The following is a 15648-nucleotide window of genomic DNA, read 5'->3' on the forward strand; positions in this document are numbered from 1 at the left end:
TTAAACAAATCCAAATTTTGAAAATATTTCCTGGAATTTGATTTCTAGACTTAATGATGAGAGAGAGAATGAAATGAAATTTTCATTTCATTCTCTCACTCACCATTAACACTTTTCTACTTCTTAATTCACTAAGGGCAAATAGGTTTTTTATACTGGATCACCATGAAAGTCAAATATATCCCTATTTGAGCCGATCAATTGATCCAACAAGCATTATTGATTTGTAAAATTATATGATAAACTTTGATTGATTCATGTCATTGTCATTTAAAATTTTAAACTTTATCATTGAAAATTATGTTATGATTATAGGTATACAAAGATACATATTCTATGTATACCTATTTATATCTATGTATACCTATACATACCTATGTATATCCATACCTAGGTATACATTGGTATATATCGTATACATAACAATGTGCATCTATGCATACCTTTTATTCTTATACATACATATACATATTATCATATATATATACAGTAAAACCCTCTATAGTCATAATGGTGGGACTAACTAATTTATTACTATGAAGAGGTTATAACTTAATAAGGTGTAGTTACAAAAATTCTATTTCATAATTCATGTTTTAGTAGTACAATATTAGGATTTCAATTTATGTTTATATAGTATTAGGGTTTCAATTCAGCGTTTCAATGCTACTTTTGAAACAGATAGAAGATTGTGTCTTGGAACCAATAAAGATAATGTCTTTGATGGAATTGTAAATGCAATTGATGCATGGTCAATTGATGTGAAGCCACAGACAATTGCAATTGTTTAAGCATTACAAAATTAAGACCCCCGATGTTGATGAATTGGAAGTTACAATTGAAGTGGATGAGGGAATCAAAGAGTCATTGTAGAATTGAGTGATCAATCACAACTTCACTACATTAATCAAATGGATATTAATGTCTTCCTTAATCATCTTAATGAGCAACAAGTCATATAGCTTTAACAGAAATAAATCATTGCTACAATTAGACAAGAAGGAAATGAAATAATTATGAGGATGAGTACGAAATACAAAAAGTTTTGTACCAAGAAGCTCTAAACATGCTTGAGAAGCTAGAAATGTTTTGGCTTCAACAAGAAAATTCATGCTAGCCAGTAATGTACCGCAAGTTAAAAGATGTAGTAACAACTTAAAGCATAACTTATTGTCTAAACAACTTTAGATAAATATATTATTTCTAAACCTTTAATGTAATATAGCATATATTTTTTTACAATATACATATAATTATTACTATGTGGAGGCAACATTTCCTTAAGACGGGAATTAGAAAAATTATAACTTATTATATGGGAGTTTATTCTTATTATAACTATCCCAAATTGGGAATATTTTTTTTATAACTAGAGAGTTTATTCTTATATAGAGTATCACTATAAAGAGGTTTTACTGTATATATATATACACCATAGGTATACTTATGTATACTTATACTTACGATATATACCTATAGATTAAATATGTATAGATACATATATACTATGTATATACATACACATACCTATACATATTTCATCTATACATACTTAGACCTATAATACCTATGCAGATGAAATATGTATAGGTATACCTATACATACCTATGTGTAGGTATAAATAGGTAACATAGGTATCTATAGGTATACATACATACCTATACATATTTCATCGACGTGTACTTTATATACATAAGTATGTATATCACGTGTATATGTATATATAGGTATACATATATGATATTTATACATAGATGATTGTATATACATACCTATGTATGATACTTATGTACATAGATATACATAGACATATGTACATAAGTATACTTAAATAGGTATATGCATAGGCATACATATATACCTATGTATACCTATACAACTAACCTAATTGCTTTTATTTGGTTGGTCAATGACAAAATAGAATTAGTATGTAAACCACCTTTGTATCTAGAATGACCTGGTGTCCTTGTTGTAAGCGAAAGTGGTGCCAAATGGCACACACTTGGGATCATTTTTTTAAGGATCTTTCATGTCTGCATGATAAGACTTCAAAAAACTCACATGGAAAACTAGGTGGAAGTTAAGTCTTAAGGGTAGCCCCAACTGATAAGCAACATTTACAATCCTCTGACAATGGGAAATAGGCCCTCATACTTCTATAGAAATCCTTATGAAGTGAGTATCAATTCGGCCAAAAACTTCACAAATACCATGTCCCCCACAAAAACTCAACATGTCCCCTTTTACTTTCCAGTGAATTTGTACACATTTTTGTTGGCAACAACCATTACTACTTTATTATAGTTGAGAAAAACAACTTTTACTTAATAAGGTTACTACTACTTACACTAGCTTTCATATCAAGATCTCTATCATCGGTTTCATATCCATTATAGTTGGACGGTAGTTTGGTAACATCATTTTGATTGCGTTAGCTTTTCCTGACTACTTTTGTTACCTATAAACATATCAACTTAACAGTATATAAAGAAGTGTATGATTGGATTGCCTAGAAGATTAAGGAAATCGACTATTTATCTCTTGAAGTTAAGGATACTTATGATTAGATTCCTTAGAAGATTAAGGATACTTGTGATTAGATTCTCCAAAGATTAAGAAAACTTTTGATTGGATTCTCCACAATATTAAGGACACTTGTAGTTGGCTTTACTAGAAAGTCTATCATATACCTATGTATACAAACCTATGCATACAAAAATATATCTATGCATACTATGTACATAGGTATACAATGTCATAGATAAAATATGTATATATATGTATAGGTATACACAGATGAAATATGTATAGGTATTTATACCTATGTATACATAGGTATGTGTGTAGGTATTCATACCTATATATACCTATGTATACATATAGATGAAACATGTATAGATGAAATATGTGAAGTAGAATTGTTCTTCAAGAAATTAAAGAAAGATGAGCACCAATTTGTATTGACCTACTTCAGAAACTACTTGTTCGTCCCTTTTCATGCAATCACTTTCTTTTTTTGAAAGTACAAGGCTCTACTCCAACCCTAACGACTTTGCTTTTTCTATTAAACCTAATTTTTTAATGGTGTAATAGGGTAGGTAAGCATTTGGATCTAGAAAGATGTGATAGTAGAATTTTGATAAATTAAGTTCACATTCAAACCCTAGGGCTCACACTTGATCAAAATCAATCTCTCATTTATACTAAAACTACTATCTTTAGAGAGAAACTTTGAAACCATTGTGTAATACCCTAGCTTAGAGGCAATCATTCACAAAACCTTTTATCAAATATCTTTGGATGAAATCATGTAAGTCTAGAGGTGAAATCCTGTGAAAACTATTGTATTGGTGAAATCCGATTTTAGTCGAACTTCAAGGAGGTTGCCTTGAAGAAGTTGATGTAGGAAGCTCGAGATCAAAGGTCCGAACCACTATAAAATCTCTAAGCATTTCTCTTCTCTCTCTCATGTTTATTATTTGTTATTAATTGCTCATTTATTGCTTATCATTGAAGTTACTTATTGTTCATATCTTTGGTTTGGCGAAGAGTTTTTATTATTCTGCATTAATTTTTTTTACAAATACTCATTGTCAGGAGTACAAACACTCATTATCATGACTCTTGATAATGAGTATTCGTAAAATTATATGATAAACTTTGATTGATTCATGTCATTGTCATTTAATTTTTAAACTTTATCATTGAAAATTATGTTAATGATTATAGGTATACATAGACATGCATATTCTACATATACCTATTTATATCTATGTATGCCTATACATACCTATGTATATCCATACCTAGTTATACATAGGTATGTATATCTATGTATGCCTATACATACCTATGTATATCCATACCTAGTTATACATAGGTATGTATACCTATTTATACCTATACATAATTATATGTATCTATGCATACCTTTTATACTTATACTGTTATATATACATATACATATTTCATCTATGTATACTTATATACACTTACAATTTATGTTTTAATAGTATTAGGGTTTCAATTCAGCGTTTCAATTGCCTACTTTTGAAACAGATAGAAGATTGTGTCTTGGAACCAATAAAGATAAATGTCTTTGATGGAATTGTAAATGCAATTGATGCATGGTCAATTGATGTGAAGCCACAGACAATTGTCAATTGTTTTAAGCATTACAAAATTAAGACCCCCGATGTTGATGAATTGGAAGTTACAATTGAAGTGGATGAGAGGAATCAAAGAGTCATTGTAGAATTGAGTGATCAAATTCGACAACTTCACTACATTAATCAAATGGATATTAATGTCTTCCTTAATCATCTTAATGAGCAACAAGTCATATATGCTTTAACAGAAGAATAAATCATTGCTACAATTAGACAAGAAGAGAAATGAAATAATTATGAGGATGATAGTACGGAAATACAAAAAGTTTTGTACCAAGAAGCTCTAAACATGCTTGAGAAGCTAGAAATGTTTTGGCTTCAACAAGAAAATATTCATGCTAGCCAGTAATGTACCCGCAAGTTAAAAGATGTAGTAACAACTCTAAAGCATAACTTATTGTCTCAAACAACTTTAGATAAATATTTTATTTCATCTTAAACCTTTAATGTAATATAGCATATATTTTTTTTACAATATACATATAATTATTACTATGTGGAGGCAACTTTCCTTAAGACGGGAATTAGAAAAATTATAACTTATTATAATGCGGAGTTTATTCTTATTTATAACTATCCCAAATTGGGAATATATTTTTTTATAACTATATAGAGTTTATTCTTATATAGAGTATCACTATAAAGAGGTTTTACTGTATATATATATACACACATAGGTATACTTATTTATACTTATACTTACTGATATATACCTATAGATTAAATATGTATAGATACATATATACCTATGTATATACATACACATACCTATACATATTTCATCTATACATACTTAGACCTATATATACCTATGCAGATGAAATATGTATAGGTATACCTATACATACCTATGTGTAGGTATAAATAGGTATACATAGGTATCTACAGGTATACATACATACCTATAAATATTTCATTGATGTGTACTTATATATACATAAGTATGTATATCGATGTATATGTATATATAGGTATACATATTTATGTATATTTATACATAGATGATTGTATATACATACCTATGTATGTATACTTATGTACATAGATATACATAGACATATGTACATAAGTATACTTAAATAGGTATATGCATAGGCATACATATATACCTATGTATACCTATACAACTAACCTAATTGCTTTTATTTGGTTGGTCAATGATAAAAATAGAATTATGTATGTAAACCACCTTTGTATCTAGAATGACCTTGGTGTCCTTGTTGTAAGCGAAAGTGGTGCCAAATGGCACACACTTGGGATCGTTTTTTTAAGGATCTTTCATGTCTGCATGATAAGACTTCAAAAAACTCACATGGAAAACTAGGTGGAAGTTAAGTCTTAAGGGTAGCCCCAACTGATAAGCAACATTTACAATCCTCTTGACAATGGGAAATAGGCCCTCATACTTCTATAGAAATCTCTTATGAAGTGAGTGTATCAATTCGGCCAAAAACTTCACAAATACCATGTCCCCCACAAAAAACTCAACATGTCCCCTTTTACTTTCCAGTGAATTTGTACACATTTTTGTTGGCAACAACCATATACTACTTTATTATAGCTGAGAAAAACAACTTTTAACTTTATAAGGTTACTGCTTTCATATCAAGGTCTCTATCATCAGTTTCATATCCATTATAGTTGGATGGTAGTTTGGTAACATCATTTTGATTGCGTTGGCTTTTCCTGACTACTTTTGTTACCTATAATCATATCAACTTAACAGTATATAAAGAAGTGTATGATTGGATTGCCTAGAAGATTAAGGAAATCGACTATTTATCTCTTGAAGTTAAGGATACTTATGATTAGATTCCTTAGAAGATTAAGGATACTTGTGATTAGATTCTCCAAAGATTAAGAAAACTTTTGATTGGATTCTCCACAATATTAAGGACACTTGTAGTTGGCTTTACTAGAAAGTCTATCATATACCTATGTATACAAACCTATGTATACAAAAATATATCTATGCATACTATGTGCATAGGTATACAATGTCATAGATAAAATATGTATATGTATGTATAGGTATACACAGATGAAATATGTATAGGTATTTATACCAATGTATACATAGGTATGTGTGTACGTATTCATACCTATATATACCTATGTATACATATAGATGAAACATGTATAGATGAAATATGTGAAGTAGAATTGTTCTTCAAGAAATTAAAGAAAGATGAGCACCAATTTGTATTGACCTACTTCAGAAACTACTTGTTCTTCCCTTTTCATGCAATCACTTTCTTTTTTTGAAAGTACAGGGCTTTACTCCAACCCTAACGACTTTGCTTTTTCTATTAAACCTAATTTTTTAATGGTGTAATAGGGTAGGTAAGCATTTGGATCTAGAAAGATGTAATAGTAGAATTTTGATAAATTAAGTTCACGTTCAAACCCTAGAGCTCACACTTGATCAAAATCAATCTCTCATTTATACTAAAACTACTATCTTTAGAGAGAAACTTTGAAACCATTGTGTAATACCCTAGCTTAGAGGCAATCATTCACAAAACCTTTTATCAAATATCTTTGGATGAAATCATGTAAGTCTAGAGGTGAAATCCTGTGAAAACTATTGTATTGGTGAAATCCGATTTTAGTCGAACTTCAAGGAGGTTGCCTTGAAGAAGTTGATGTAGGAAGCTCGAGATCAAAGGTCCGAACCACTATAAAATCTCTAAGCATTTCTCTTCTCTCTCTCGTGTTTATATTTGTTATTAATTGCTCATTTATTGCTTACATTGAAGTTACTTATTGTTATATCTTTGGTTTGGGAAGAGTTTTTTATTCTGCATTAATTTTTTTTACAAATACTCATTATCGATACAAACCTCATTATCATGACTCTTGATAATGAGTATTTGTAAATTATATGATAAACTTTGATTGATTCATGTCATTGTCATTTATTTTAAACTTTATCATTGAAAATTATGTTAATGATATATGTATACATAGACATACATTCTATATATACCTATTATATCTATGTATGCCTATGCATAACTATGTTATCCATACCTAGTTATACATAGGTATGTATATCTATGTCGCTATACATACCTATGTATACCATACCTAGTTATACAGGTATTATACCTTTTATACCTATACATAATTATAATGTATCTATGCATACCTTTTATAATTATACTGTTATATATCTATACAATACATATTTCATCTATGTATTATATACCTAGTTAGTATACGCGTTTTATACGCAATTATACGGTCAGCCGTATATCGCGTATAAACGCGTATTCACGTACTTTTTAATGGGTGCCGTATTATTCGCGAATTTTTGGGATATCCGTATAATTTTCGCGAATTATACGCAATTATTCGCGAATGATTGAAAAAAATGGAACCATTGAAACGACGTCGTTTTGATGGGAAAGAAGAAACAAAAACCAATGGAAATTAGATAGCCGTTAGAAGAAGAGTGGAATGGGACAAGATATAATTGTTTGTCCAAATTCAGAATCCCAAGCAATATCTGACGTATAGTAACATGGGATTTGAAATCCAAATAAATACTAATTAACCCAACAAAAAATATGGGTTTCCTAATAATAATTATTATAAAAATACAATTATTGTCTTCTTTTGTAAGGGAAGAGATTGGAAAGGGGTTTTAGATTGATCAATGATCTACATTCTTATTCTTTATGTTAAATAACCTTAAACAAGGTTAAATAATAATTATTATAAAGAATAACTGATATTCAACCTAGTAATCCAGTAGTCTTAACTTTTATTGAATCAAAATAAATAAATAAATGATAAACAATTAAAGTCATATATTATGGGTATTGTAACACTAATATTTTATATAGATTTGTGATATAAAATTTTAGTTCTTGATTTAATATAATTTAATGGATTAATGGGAAGTTAAAATTGGTTGCATTTAATATCAAACTTATCAAGTTTTAAATTAGTAAAGAATCATTGGCTAAATATTGTGTTTGAGTCTAAAACCTATAATTTGAATATCAGTTATTTTTTATAATAATTATTATTTAACCTTATTTAAGGTTATTTAACATAAAGAATAAGCTTATTTAACCAGGTAATCCATAAAAGTATTAAAACTAAGATTGATATTGCCGTATTTTTCAAAACGTATTATTGACAATGCACCGTATTAAACCCGTATATACCCGTATCGTATTTTTTCCGTACCCAAATTTTATGGCCGAATTTTTATAAACGTATTTTTCACCATTTACCGTATTATACCCGTAAAATTCCCGTACCGTTTTTTTGCCGTACCCGTATTTACTAACTAGGTACTTATATACATAAGTATACCTATGTATACTTATACTTACTGATATATACCTATGCATATTTCATCTATATATACATACACCTATATATACCTATGCAAATGAAATATGTATAGGTATACATAGGCATGTATAGGTATACCTATACATACCTAAGTGTAGGTATACATAGGTATACACATTGGTAGGTATAGGTATAACTAAGTATTAACAAGTATACATAAGTATGTATATAGGTATACATATCTATGTATGCATAGATGAGTGTATATACATACCTATGTATGTATACTTATGTACATATACATATATATTTATCATTGAAGTTATTTATTGCTCATACCTTTGGGTAGTTTGAGGTTTTTGTTATTCCGCATTAAATTTTTTAATCTCCTATGTAACATCTCTCTCCTCCTCCTCCTCCTCCTCCTCCTCCTCCTTCTCTAGGAGCATTTACCATATTAAGGTTTTACAGTTTTTCCCTACTCCAAGTCAACTTAGAGATCGTGTTGAGCAGTGATTATCCGTTCAAGGATGGGCCCACTCGACATCATTTCATTTTTGCCTATAGCATTTCATATGTTATGTTTGGCTACAAGACTTACAATTTTTGGAAATATGTTTGTCTCATGCTTTGTTGTAAAAGATATGAGACCAAACACCATGTCTTTTCAGATTTGTAAAAAAATATTTATATATGATGAAAAACAAGAGAAAGAGTTTATAAAAGTTTATTCGGAAACAATTTTACAGTTTTTCACCTTTTCCACATGACGTATCTCGACCACCCAAGTCTCATGGGTGCGCCCAAAGCCTATATGATAAGAAAGGTTAGGACGAGCTGTGTCATACAAAGAGTTTTAGATGACAGATATTGGGCTCATGTGATACTATCTGGGCATAGAAGTCAAGCAATGAGATAAAGGAATCTTTATCTTTCTAGAAGGAATTGCAAGGGAAGTGCTCAAGAAATTTAACATGGAAAAATGTAAGCTAGTAGACACACCTATGGAATGCGTAATCAAGCTATCAAAGCATGATGAAGAAGTGAAAGTGGATCCAATGACTTTCAAGAGCTTGGTAGGAAGCTTACGATACTTAACATGCACGAGACCAAATATTTTGTATGCAGTTGGGTTTGTTTTGGACTTATTAGTCACTACATGAAGATGCCAACTATCCTTCACATGAAGATGACCAAAAGGATCCTACGCTATATCAAAGGAACACTTGACTTTGGCTTATTTTACTCATCACCTAAAAACTTCAAGCTTGTTAGATATAGTGATAGTGATTGGGCGGGAGACTTGGATGAAAGAAAGAGCACTACTAGGTTTTTGTTCTTCATGGGAGATACAACTTTCACTTGAAGTTCTAAGAAACAATTGATTGTCACACTGTCAACATGTGAAGCTAAATATGTGGTCGCTACTTTATGTGTTTGTCATGCAGTTTGGCTACCAAGTGTGATGAAAGAGCTTAATATGCCATAAGAAAAGCCTACATAAATTTATGTGGATAACAAATCAGCGCTTACAATAGCCAAGAATCATGTATTCCTCGACTAAAGCAAGCATATTGATACAAGATATCATTTTCTGAGAGAACGTGTGGCAAATACAAAGTTGCAGTTGAAGTATGTCAAGTCTCAAGATCAAATTGCTGCCATCTTTACCAAGCCACTCAAGCATGATCAGAAGGCTTAGAACACAACTTGGAGTTATGGCCAAATCAAGTTTGGGGGGGTGGGGGTGTTAAATATTAAACTTATTTGGGCCCAAAAATATTTTGGTTTATCAATTAAACACATATAGATTGCTAGCTTAATATTTCTTTCTAAGCCCATATTTGGCCCAAATAATAGGTCTTGTAACTAGAAAGATCTTGTAAAAAAATCTAATTTATTAGGGAGTTGTTAGGTAGCTATTAATTATGGAAAGTGATAGACGATATTTATTAGGGTGGGTGGTAGCTAGGAGTTGGAGTGTAGAAGGTTCCCTTTAGCATTATAAAAAGGGGTGACCCTAACCATTTCGTACAAGCCAAAATTTGAGAAGCAATAGTAATCCTCTCTTCCAAAATACTTCTCTTCTCAATTCCTCCTAATTGGCCTTGAGCTCAAAGCTCCTCTTCCAAAAAAGTTGCTTCAAGCTTTGGTATGTTTTTATGTGTAATTTTTCTACTTTCATTGCATTTTTCTCCTGTGTTAGCCCCAACACATGCAACAACGTCGGACTATGATTACATATCCTTACCTTTGACACAGTTGGCATGGTGGCAATGCTTTGATATCATTTTCGGGCATTGCGGTTTTCCTGTGGTGTTTATTTATGTAATTCAATAAATACAATATATCTCTAAATATGTTGCAATATCTAGCCATCTTTATTTGCAGTTTCATTAAGTCCTTCTTGCTTGTTGTGCACCCCACAATTAATCAAGTTTTATTATCATTTCTTTAATTTATTCATTTGAAAAAGTCATCTTTGTTTCAATAATAAAATCAATATATAGTACATAAAGTCACTAAGATTACAATACTATCTTAGAAAATACAAAGAAATAATTATTAGCTAAAAGGGTAATACTACGTTGACAAACGAATCTCACAAACTTTCTCTCACAAACCCGACGTCACACCTGAGTTGGCATTACCACGTGAATTAACGACTTTGACTAAACATGAACGATTGTTCCTGAGGGACGAACGACCATTCATTCATAAGGAACGGTTGTTCCATTCATAAGGAACTGTTTTTCCTTCATAAGGAATGACTGTTCCATAAGAAGGAATGGTTGTTCCATAAGAAGAAATGATTGTTCCATAAGAAGGAATGGTTGTTCCATTCTAAGAAATGGTTGTTCCATTCGAAGGAATGGTTGTTCAATTCATAAGGAACAGTAATTCCTTATGAATGAACGACTGTTCCTTCATTGGCCGTTCGTCCCTAAGAATGGTTGTTCATTCCTTCATTCCTTATGAAGGAACGACCGTTCGTTCCAAAAAAACGACCATTTACATTTAGTCAAAGTCATTTAGTGTCTTGGGTGTGGTGGGAGCTGCTAACTTTGCTACCACATTGGGTTTTTGTTGATGAGAAAGTTTTGAGATTAGTTTGTCAGCCTAGCTTATTCTTACTAAAGCTCAATGTTCACATCTAAGAATTGAAGAATTATATTATACCATTATATATTTCTTTTTAATAGACTTTTGCCCAACTCAAATACTAAGATTAATTAAGGAATATAATTTGTTATGAACTTTTTGATATATCTCATCATAAAGGAAATTATCAATTTAAGATATCTTTCAAAAACAATAAAAAAGAAAAGAACAACAAGTTTAAAACAAAAGAAAACTAGAAAAAGACCACTTAGCAACCTTAGATTATGTTTAGGAATGAGAGCCGAGCCGAGCTCTCAGGGGGACTCGGGCTCGACTCCAAAAAAATTTAAACGGCTAGGTCAGCAAGTGAGCCGAGTTTGAGCACCTTAATACTCAGCTCGCCAAGCTCGTGAGCCAAGCCAAGCCGTCAAACTATATATAAAATATATTTTTTCTTTTTTTCCCCAATTCCCCATGTCTCTTTATCTCTTTTGCCCCTTGAATTCAAATCTCTTCTTCTTCATTTTTCTCAGATTTTTTTCTTTCTTTTTTTTCCTTTTTCTCCTCTTTCATTCTTTCTTTTTTATTCTCTCTAGTCTCTTCTTCTTCGTCTTTCACTCTTCTTATATTTTTCTCAATCCTCTTCTTTTCTTCTTTTCTTTTTTCTCCTCTTTCATTCTTTCTTTTTATTTTTTCTCTAGTCTCTTCTTCTTTTCTTTCATCTTTCTTATTCATTTTTCTCAGATTCTCTTCTGTTCTGTCTTTTTTTTTTTTCATTTTCTCCTCTTTCATTCATTGTTTTTTATTTTCTCTCCAATCTTTTCTTTTTTTCGTCTTCATTCTTGTTTTTATTCTTTTCGGTGATTGGAATGGTGGTATAACATGCTCTCTTCTTCTTGGTTGCAATTTCCATCAGATATTCAAGAAGCTCACGAGCTCCAGTTTTCAAGCTCGATTGTGCTGCAGCTCGAACTTCAATTGTAGCTCATAAACCGAGCTTGAGCCGACAGATACTCAGAGCATATACACCCCTAGTTATGACGTCAAGACATCGGAAACCCCAATCTTAGCAAGGTTGAAAACCCACTATGGCGAGAATAGCCAAAAGGCCACCTTAGTTAGCTAAGCCAAGGATAACTAAAATCTCAAAGAGGAAGAGAAAGCAAATGCTTTAACTCAAATATATCTAATAAATTCAGGGATGATTACAAAGGACAAAGGAAAGCTTTATTTATAACTTCCAAGTGAAAAGTTAAAGCATATTTCTCCCATGTGGGATAAAACAAAGTCAACAAAATATAATTAATTTTTTTTTGTTTTTTTTTTTAGTTCCCGCATCATTCTTCTGAGGTTGGAGAGACTCGTCGTCGAGTTCCAAGTCTTCATCATGTTCTCATAGTAAGAGATAGATCAACAATGTTGAAAGGAGCAGAAACTCCATAATCTCCAGAAAGCTCAATCTTATAAGCTTATCATTGATATGTTTCAAAATTCAAAATGGTCCATCAACTCGAGCAAACAACTTCGTACGCGACTTAGGGAAACATTCCTTCCTTAGATGAATCCACATTAAGTATCCTTCCTTGAATTTAGTCGGCCTTGTGTTGTTGGCTTGTTGATACTTAGCATTCTGATAAAGAATCTTCTCTCGAACCTCTTCATGAAGCTTCTTGATCTATTTGGCACACCTATTAGCATCAACATTGAATTCAGAGTAGTAGGTAATGGCGGGAAGATCTAAAGGGCTAAAAGGATGTCTGCCATATATTACTTCAAAGGGACATTTTCCTATGGTTTGGCTTATAGAAACTATGTAAGAGAATTCTGATTGTGCTAATACAAGATCCCTTTAGCGAATATGTTTCCCCACAAAGCTTTGCAATACATTTCCAAACTTTGTTGACTACTTCAGTTTGACCATCAGTTGAGGGTGGTTGGCTAAGCTGAACTGTAAGTGTGTTCCCATTTTTTCCATAAAGTCCGCAAAAAATGACTCATGAACTTGACATCTCAATCTAAGGGGACGGTCTTGGAATTTCATGAAGATGCACAATCTCTTTGAAGTATAAATCAGCAATGTGAGAAGCCTCATCAGTTATGTTTTTTGTTTTTTCTTTTTATGCTCTGCATCAATTAGTTTGGGGACCGGGAGAACTCCTAGGATGACATCTTAAATGAATTTTGTCTCGGCCCATGTTGTGGATTTTCAAGGATTTGACTAGTAATCCCAAGTCCAAAAATTAAACCTGAAGTAGTGGGATTAACAATCTTACCCATACACATGGGTTTAACGTGGATGGGATTAGGGTTGTAAACAAGCTGAGCCAAGTGAACACCACCTGCTCGAATTGGTTCGTGAAATATTTCAAGCCGAGTTCAATGAGCCTTGGAAACCAAGTCGAATTCGAGTTCGTGGGAGGATAGGAAGTTCGAGTTGGCTCGTTTGGAATCGAGCTCGAGCCCAGGCTCGTATGGAGTTAATTCGTAAATTTGCAAACACACCCAAACAAATTTAGAACAATCTGAAATTCATCATCAACAAATCTGCATACACAACATCAAATAATGATGGTGATGAGAACAAAATTAGGCAACCAAAATGAAAACTGAATTTTAAAAACATAAAAAACAAACTAAAAACATGAAGATTCAACCAAAACGTGGTGTTGACTATTGATAAGAATAAAATTAGGCAACCACAAATGAAAAATCAAATTAATAAAAAACAAAAACAAAGGAAAGGAAAGTTGTGGACCTCATGGTGTTGAATTACAAAGAACCCACCTCTAACCTGACTTAACGTGAGTAACCTAGCGAGAAGACGCCGAAATGAAATTGGAAGAGAAAATAGAAGGTTAGCCATGAAGAGATCGCAGATTCAAGAAAAAAACTAACTTGATACCTCTACTTTTGCAATTACTTCTTGAAAGAGAGAGACAAGAGAGAGAGAGAGAGAGAGAGAGAGAGGAGAGAGAGAGAGGACGAATAAAATAATGGTCCTCATTCGTGATTTGGGGGGCAGAGAAGGACGGTAACGGCAATGATTGACTGGTGACAGCGATGACGGTAGTGATTGACTAGAAGTAGAATGGGAGTGAGTATTTTTCAATATTTTCAGACTTTCATTCAATTTGGTGAGTGTTGAGACTGTTGACAGCGAAATAGGGGTAGAAGTAGAATAATATTTTGGGGGGAGGTTTTTTTTTTTTTTTTTTTTTTTACACGAGCCTATTTAGGCTCGTGAACATTGTTCGAGCTTGAAAGCTCGTGTGAGCTGTGAACCATAAAAAGCTTGTGAGCAAGTACTAGTTCGGCTCGGTACTTGGTTCGTGAACATCTCAAACTGTTCATGTTCGAATTCGAGTTCGGCTTGAACTGAGTTGAGTCGAATTCGAACATCATTCGAGTCAAGCTCAAACAATTATGATCGGCTACAGCTCCACTTGGGTTGGAGTAAAGAACTCCAAAATTAAATACTGTACCTATATTTGAATTTAATCATTATTTTTTTAATTTTTTTCTGTTGTTTTAATGAAAATAAACATATTTTCATTTTATTTAAAGGATAGTTTAAAGCATCCGTGTGTAAATTTAATTGCAAATAAAAAGTAAAATTTTGTTATTTAATAATAATTAACTATAAACATTAAATTGTAGACCCAATTTATATTTTTATAAAAGAAATGAGAACTTATAAACATATTCTTAGTCTAATCCCATACTACGTCAAACAAGAGACGATATAATAGTCATAGATAGTCCAATCCAATCTAGTCTAAAGTCTAAACTAGTTCAATCTTAATCCCAAAAAGTAATCCAATCCAATCCTGCCTCTCAAACGCACCATAAATTTGTTATGTTTAACTATTGAAAAGTACATTACTAAAATAACCTTGATTAATAGATGGGATAAATTGGGAGTAAACGACATGTTCCCACCAAAGGTTTAGCTAAATGTCAAGTTTCCACCCCTGGTTTTATAAATTCCAGATTCATACCCTTAAATTAACAAAAAATTATTTTTGGTAATAGTTAAAGGGTAAAGTGGTAATTGAACCCACTCAT

This window comes from Pistacia vera, unplaced genomic scaffold, assembly GCF_008641045.1.
Source record: "Pistacia vera cultivar Batoury unplaced genomic scaffold, PisVer_v2 Contig478, whole genome shotgun sequence".
NCBI classification, from domain to species: Eukaryota; Viridiplantae; Streptophyta; class Magnoliopsida; order Sapindales; family Anacardiaceae; genus Pistacia; species Pistacia vera.